The following is a 7,997-nucleotide window of genomic DNA, read 5'->3' as shown; positions in this document are numbered from 1 at the left end:
TCCGTGTGCATACCAAAAGGTTATTGTTACTAGAGCTTTTCTCTCTCTCTCTCTCTCTCTTTTTTTTTTTCTTCAGGCTGATGTTTGTGTGATGTGCTTAAGGGTTTCATCTGCTGACAATCCATATCGCTGTCAGTAGGAAACCTCATGCCAGAGTTTCTGACTAATTTCATTTTGTTTTCTTTAAGGAAAAAAAATTAGGAAAACCCACAAGTGTTTCTGAAGAGACAAAAGCCTAAATGAATAAAACATTATTCAGGGAACCTATTAAAGAGTCCTGGAGAAAACAATTCCAAGTCACCTCCAGAGCAAGTTAAATCTCTGTATTGCCTCAGGCAGTATCCTATGGAAAACTCACCATGAGGTGATGAGATAATGATAACAAGGGCTGAATGAGGCACCATTGAGACAAATTAGCATCACCCAGAAAACCTCAATACACACCTCCTAAGTCAAATGTGTTCAAATATGCAACTTTAATAATAAACTTTTGATGTATTGTAGGCACATGAATGTATTTCACTTCAAAAATTTATATGCCATCACACTCCTTCTGCCAGGTTGCTTCCCTTGGATCCTCCCAGAGCACTCATGTCTTGAGAACAAGAAGAAATAAAAGTCTTCCTTCACCCCAGGTTTTTGCTTAGGCCTGACAGAGGGCCTCTCAGAAGGTTTTGCTGAAGACACTTTGCCTAGGGAGCCTGGTCCTGTGGCTGAAATGATGTGGTAGTGGAGGCTGGCACAGCTGAAGAATCTCACTCAAGCCAACAATGCTCTTCACGAATGCAAGACTCTGCTCACCTGGATCTGATTGCTGGATTAATTAGGCAGAAGGCAAAAAACAGTGCTGGTCTTCAGGAGAGCTGCTCTGGATTCCTTTGTGCTTCCAGCTTCTACTGTAGTAAAAATCTTCCTTGGAGTGCCCAAATCAGACCACAGAAAATTTGGGGGATATCAGTATGAAATGTGCCTCCTCCTTCCCCTCCTAGAGTTGAAAGAAAAATATTTAAGCTACTTAAATAAAAATATGAGTGGTCATTAAAATTTGTGGAGTATGTATTTATTCCCCATAAAAAGTGTGTGTTAGAATTGGACACTGCGAGGCTGCTCCATAAAGGAAATTGCTTCTTCTCTTGGCAGTCGGTGGTTTTCTTTGTGGAACTTTTCCATCAGAGCTTCAACGTGCAGTACTTCAGATACAGATTTCCTTCCGTCTCCCTCCAAGAAACCGAATGGTGACTGGGACTCGTGCCCTGGTAGAAATTTGAAGCACTTCACAATGGGATAAAGAGCTTCAGGCATCATCTGGGGGCCTTTGGGAGCAGCATCATTGGAGACCTCAAGGACGATCTGATAAATTGGAGTCTCCCAGATATCCAGTCCCATTTTTTCCACACTCTTCTGCCTGCTCTTTGAGCAGTCCTGCTTTGACCAGGCTCCATGACTCCAGATGGAGCCCACCTGGTCATTTTCTCTATTCAGTATTTGAATAGACAAAGCCAAAAGACTCAACTCCAAAACTGCAAAGGCATCAGAGTATTCAAATTGCAGCATATAATAGTTTGGTGCCTTGCTCTGTGACTGAATGTGCAGCCTCGCAAAAAGTCCTGTAGCCACCCCCACAGTGCTATGGGGGTGCTCAGTGCCTCAGGTGGGTTACAGCCCCTATTTCCATGCAGAAGTCCATCTGGTAACATTCCGGGGAACCCAGAAATGCCTTCAGGTTTTAGGTATTCTAGGCACCAAAATTAGGCAACAGTGGAAAGAAGCCTGGATCATAATTTTGGGTGTTACAAAACTCTTGAAGGATTCTCCCTGGACCCTGAATAACCCCATAGGACCTCACTAACCCCTCAAAAGACCCAACTTCTTCCTTTTCCCTCAGCCTCATTGGCAACACATGCCCAGGTATAAGGAAAGAGAGTCCTTTGATAAGCCAAACACTGTTTTTATCTCCTGCCTCTCCAGTTCTGGTAGCCTAAGGGATCTGTGCTCCTTTGACTTGTGTCTCCCTGTCCGCTGCCTACCTCCTCAGTAGCTACATCTCTGTCTGATGCCGACCACATCAGGGCCATTTATCTCGATAAGACGACTAATTTCCCTTGTCTGGTAGATCAGAAGTGCCAGTTGGGATCTCCGTGACACCTATATAAATCCAGATTAAGCAGGTTTTTAAAAGTAGAAGGAGCACTTGGCCTGAAATCTTTGGGGGTTTCAGGTTTGTTGCCTAAATCACTGTGTGGCGGATTTACTTTTCAATATGTAGGCTCTGATTTTGTGGGTTTGCATATGGTTTGAGCAAATGCTGCTTTTGCTAGTATTTAGGATATGTCTCTGGATGACTTATTCACATTGAAAGATAGAAACTGGACAGAAGAAAAATACAGGAATTGTTCTGGTGTTTTTTGTTGTTGTTTTCTCGTTTTAACTCAGCACAGTGAACTCCAGCAACTGAAATGGGGCTGAGGGCAAAGACAGCCTTCGTCACATCCTTTTGAACCCCAGTGCAAGAAAATGTCAGTGACTCCTGCAAAACATGAGAACAAAAACAAACAAACAAACAAACAAACAAAAAACAAACCACAAAACAAAGCAAACAAAACAAAATGAAACAAAACCCAAAACCACTGAATATGCTTTGGCTGGAGCTCAGCAGCTACAGGCTGTTTACCAAGTCTCGAACAAGTCTTAGCAATCATTTTATTTGTCAAAATGCTCTATGTCCATTTTATAAATCAGTCTTTAGAATTGTCTGATGAGGTAAGGAAATAAATGTCATTTACCCTTTGGAAACAGAATAAGTGAAGTATTAATTGACTCAGAAAAAGTAGTGGCAATGGAGGTTGGGTCTGGATTCACAGGCTTCAACCTCAAATTCAGCCACTTTGAAATTTGGATTTGATGTGTGTCAATATAAAATAACACTAAAATGGATAATCTCAAATTATGGTCATTACAGTTATGTCTTTAAATGGCATGCTTGTTATTTCTGTATACTCTGCTTTCCCCTGGAGTAGAAAGATACAATTAAAACATTACTGTCCTGCCAAAAAAAAAACTAATTCTAAATATTAGGAAACAAAGCTTAGCAGTGTAGAAACAATATTTATCTCTCTGTTATTATAGTAATCTGTAGTATTTCTGTCTAGCTATCTGTTGCTAGTAACCATACACAGATGTTAATCAGGACAATGATGAAAGCTGATGCTAGGCCAGTGGTGATGCTGCACAAACTAAGAAGCATCTTGCATTTCTTTTGCAGTGTCAATGCATATGCTTCTATCGCTCATACCTATGTTTTAGGCCAACCAGGACTGCCAACCCCTCAGGTCTCTTTGAATCCACACTTTCTCACAATGCTGGAGTTCAGCTTGCCAGGTAACCACGTCCAGGTTGTGGCTGAACTCTGAAGTTAGTATAGCAAGGAGCATGATGTTAGAAGACTGCCAGGCCTGCACTTGTGTAAGAGGCTGTTAAGGAAGGTGACAGAGGTGGAGTGCACAGTGGTGGATGTCCAGGTTGAGGAATGCATGGTGAACCAAAGCTGGGCCCATCAGTAGGGTCACCTCTTCCCCCATGGCTGCCCAATCCCATCCAGCTCCATGTTTTCAACATATTAAACTGTAATTAAAACACAATGACAACATACTTCCAGGCTTCTTCCTGAAGACTGGGCAGAAGGACAGCCTGGAAGTCAAAAGTCAGCAGAGCTGAGTAAGCAGCATGGCCTTCTTGCTCCTCGTGGTGTGTGTGACTACAGACAGGAGGGATTTCCAGGTGACGACCGGCAGCACCATCTCCTCTGCTTCTGAGGACAGCTGGCATATAAAGAAGAGTTTGTTTCAGCTGAGGACTGTTAGTTGGGGTCACTTTACTGAGCTTCTCGCTGCTACAGCTGGCACCTGCACTCAGTCAGGCCGCAGCCAGGCTGGAGGAGCTGGCTCACAGGACACCACCGCAGGCCGGTGGCCCAGCTGTGACCACAAGGACGTCCTTCCCTGGCCCCTCTACCTGTTAAAAAGCTGGTGCAGCTAAAGCAGAGCACCTTAGATGTTGGTTGGAACAAATAGGGCATAGATTCCCGGCAGAAGATGGAAAAAGAAATGATGCTCATGTAGAGGCGAGTCCCTCCTGTGGTGCTCGTGGAGCTGGATTCACTCACAGGAATGTGATCGGCTGATCTATTGGAGAGAAAGTCTATGAAAAGCCTTGGTCAGACTCTTGATAGTCCCTTAATATGGATTCTTCTGGATTTTCCAGAGCAAGGAGAAAAAACAACGATGTCATTTTCTTGGTATCAGCCCCTGATACAAAGGGTCTGAACAGTGTGTGTGTGTGTGTGGGTATGGGTGAGAAATCTGACAGTCTAAGTATGATGTAATTTAGGTATTTTGGCACAGCAAAATGGAACAGAATTACTTTTCCTATTATCTTCCAAAAGTTATTGAAAATGATATGAAATATCTTCTGTAGAAAAAAAAAAAATCAAGTTTTTTTTTTTTTTAATGCAATTTCTTTGGCAGTTTGTTCATTCGTTATTCATTCACCCTCTTTCACGTTGTGAAGGCTTTCTATTATGAAACATTCTGTGAAAAAAAAAATGAACAAAAAAAAAGTATACTACTTCTTTAAAATATATTGCAAGAATCCTCATTTCCAGATTTTTATAGCAGCACTAGCTGGTATTCTTGCATGCAGTTTTGTAATTTATTCTGAACATTCCACTTAAACCTTTTTTCAATAGCATGATTTTATTAGAGTCAGCTCACTGGACTTTCCCAAAAAGGTATTTAAGATCAAATAAAACCAGTGCTTGGAAAAATATCATTACAATATGAAAGCAGTTACAAAAACATTAGTACTGCAAAGTTTTATTTCAAATGGCTGAGCCTGCTGTACCCCAGGTTATTGCACTTCTACTTCCTCAGACACACTCACTGGAAAAATGGGAAAAACTGTCATCTTAGCAGTTTTTACCTGTTTCTCAAAAAAACCTACCCAATTTATAGGCAGGCAGCAATTTTTTTCAGCACCACCATTAATAAGAACAGCAGACTGTCCTTTGTTCCTGCATCCCAGGTCTCAGCAGAGGATTGCTCCCCTTGCACCCTGACAAGTGGCCGGATCCAGGGCATTCAGCAGTTCCCTGGAGTGAATGGATTTGGGCAAAACTGGGAACCCAGCAATGTGGAAGCAAAGCTCGGCAAGTAGGGCAAATCTGCAGCTGATACAAACAAAAACGGTTCATTTTAGAAAAAAAAAAAAAAAAAAAAAGTGGAGGGTGACTTTACCTGTACTTTATGCAAAATATCCTCTGGGCGTTATCCTGATGGGCTTCATGACAAGGCCAGGTGGCATGAGGGTCCCATGCCCCACACGTGGCAGACAGAGCTTGTAGCACCAGCCCCTGGATCAGCCAGTGACCACCAGCATTGCTCCCCATGGCCGTTACAGCAAAGACCAGCCCTGCAGTGCCCAAGGCAGTGGCTGCCTTCTCTCCAGCACCAGCAGGATGAAGCCATGAGCGAGCTGGCCAAGAGCCATGAGCTGGAAAATGCCACCAGACTTGTGTCTCCACTCATCTTCACAGCCAGGTGGCTGGGGCAAATATTTTCCTATCTTTGGAGACAATTGACAGCTCACACTGGTGGATGTGGAGTTCATGCTGATGCTTGTTTGGTATTTTAGAATTTCATACAATGCATTTTAAAAGAGGTCTTTTGGGGGTGTTCCTGCTTGTAACCTCCCTTTAAAAATTAATGGTGGCCAAGGGAAAAAAAATCCTTAAACTATAATAAATTTAAAATCTAATCTAGTGTATAAAAGAACGTGGAGAATTAAAATAAAGGCAACCTTAATTGCTGCATCATCAAATTATGTGATGCGGTGTTTTATTTTCAGTTCTTTGTATTTGAATGCTGGTATTTATTTTATGTGATACCTCTAAGGAGAAAACAGTCATTCAAATAGTATTCCCTGGAAGCAAGTTGTGTTCCCTTTTTCCCAAGCCCTTCCTAGGCCATTTTGCTACAAGCAGTATGTGTAGCAAAGCAGCATCAACACACTTAAGTTTGAGGATTAGGTGTTGTGTGTGGACTTTTAAATCCTCTTTTAAAATTGCAAGTTACTGTTCATATTACTTTTCTAAGTAGAAATATGCTTAAAAAGTAAAGTCTTTATTGCTTCTTAAAAGGCGTAGTGCTCTGTGATAAATTCTCATATTTTGACTGTTAATATGTTTGAATGAAAATTATTTATACATTTTGGTGAGGTTGAATGGTTTTCATTTGATTGCTGCCTCTGGAAATGAAAGCAGAGTAGCAGGAAATTTACATGTCATGCTGTGATGTATATCCAGATTATGAGATGATTGTGCAGCAGATGAACACCAAGTAAAATCATTTGCATCAAACTGTGACAACTGCAATTCCTGACAAGGCCTCTTAGTTTTTTGGGCTATTATCATTGTACAAGAATATAATCTATTGACAGCAGGGCTGTTTAATACATTTAAAGGCAGACAGTGGAAGAAATCTTAACTGTTTTCATTCACCACTGCACAAGGGTGCAGATCAAAAGTGAATTATATTTAAAAATATGCATGTATGATGATAAGATGCATGACATTCATCAACCTGTTTAGTCATGGTTAAGCTGCGATGGTGAAGATCCAATATTACTGCCATATGTGGTCTGAAATAGAGACGTGAGACTGAAAATTATATTATTGCCCAGCAGAAGTGAATAAACAGGGGAAGACATTCTTTCTTAATCTTTCTTAACCTTTCTTCTTGGATTGAATTCTGCCCTTTTGTACTTTTTAGAGGTATTTTGTCTTAACTTCAGCAAAGCAGGTTTAAGCATTTAAATCAGCTGGCATTTTATTCCTTTCTGTGTGGCAAAAAAGCATCCCTGTTTTTTTTCTGTAATAATAAAACAGAGTTGCCTTTGCAGGACTTCAGATAGCAACTGTGTTTGGATCAGGATACACATAAACATTAATGCTTTATGTTTCTTATGTCAGGTATGATCTTTATTGTGCTAAATTAATTAAGCTATTAAAAGAGGGAATTAAGGGACAAGCTGTCTAGTTTTAGAAAAATATTTTGCTGCTCTTTTACAAAATGCAACAACCCCCTCCATGGCTCAGCGCCACCATTTCCTGATCATTTTTGGTGCACTTAAATGTGCAAAATACCGTTCAGAGTGTTCATCACAGCACCGCCGGTACCGGTGCGTAGCCTCCACGCAGAGACCTGCCACTAGGTGCCTTCAGGGCTGTGTTGGTGGCTGTAGCATCGCAGCTGACCAAGGGGACATAGATGGGGGCCCTGCAAGGAAGTAAGCTTTTAAAGGATTGATTAATAGTTCTTAATCCTCCTAGGGAGAAAAGGAGGATAGGGCCAGAATGTGAAGTCTGTGAGACGTCCCTGCTAAGCTGCACGTGTGGAAGGTGGATCTGCTGGAAGCCATTGGTGTCCTTGTCAAAAAAAAAAAAAGAGAACTGATATGGGGAGGTGCAGCTCAGCCACAACACAGCCCATCCTATGTGAGCAGGAGCAGATTTAGGGTACGTGTACAAGCTGGGTGCTTTCAGATGAGCTCACTGAGAATCAGAAGCAGAAAAGCCTAAGCAATGTCAGTGCAGGTCTGCAGGCTGCATGGTTGCCCCTGTTCTGGACCTGACCAAAGAACAGAAGCATTGATTCAGCCTTGGTTGCCTTGGTACTACACTGTGCTCACTGTGAGACAGGGCTCACTCTAGGATCTGCAGAAGCAGATTTTTCTGTTGTGCTCCCACAGACATCACTCGCCAGAGGTTACCCCTTGGGAAGGCTGTGAGCCTTTCCTGAGTGTGGAGAACCACAGGCAAACACGGCGTGTGTTCATTTTGCCATAAAGGGAAGGATTTCATCATATTTGTATTTTGCAAAGTGCTTTCTTGAATTTTGTCTGCATCAGCAAGGCTAGCATTTTTTACCCCTAAAGTAAAGCAA

Source organism: Anas acuta, chromosome 8 (genome assembly GCF_963932015.1).
Source record: "Anas acuta chromosome 8, bAnaAcu1.1, whole genome shotgun sequence".
NCBI classification, from domain to species: domain Eukaryota; kingdom Metazoa; phylum Chordata; class Aves; order Anseriformes; family Anatidae; genus Anas; species Anas acuta.
The sequence above is the reverse complement of the archived record's forward strand: the minus strand, read 5'-3'. Positions refer to the sequence as shown.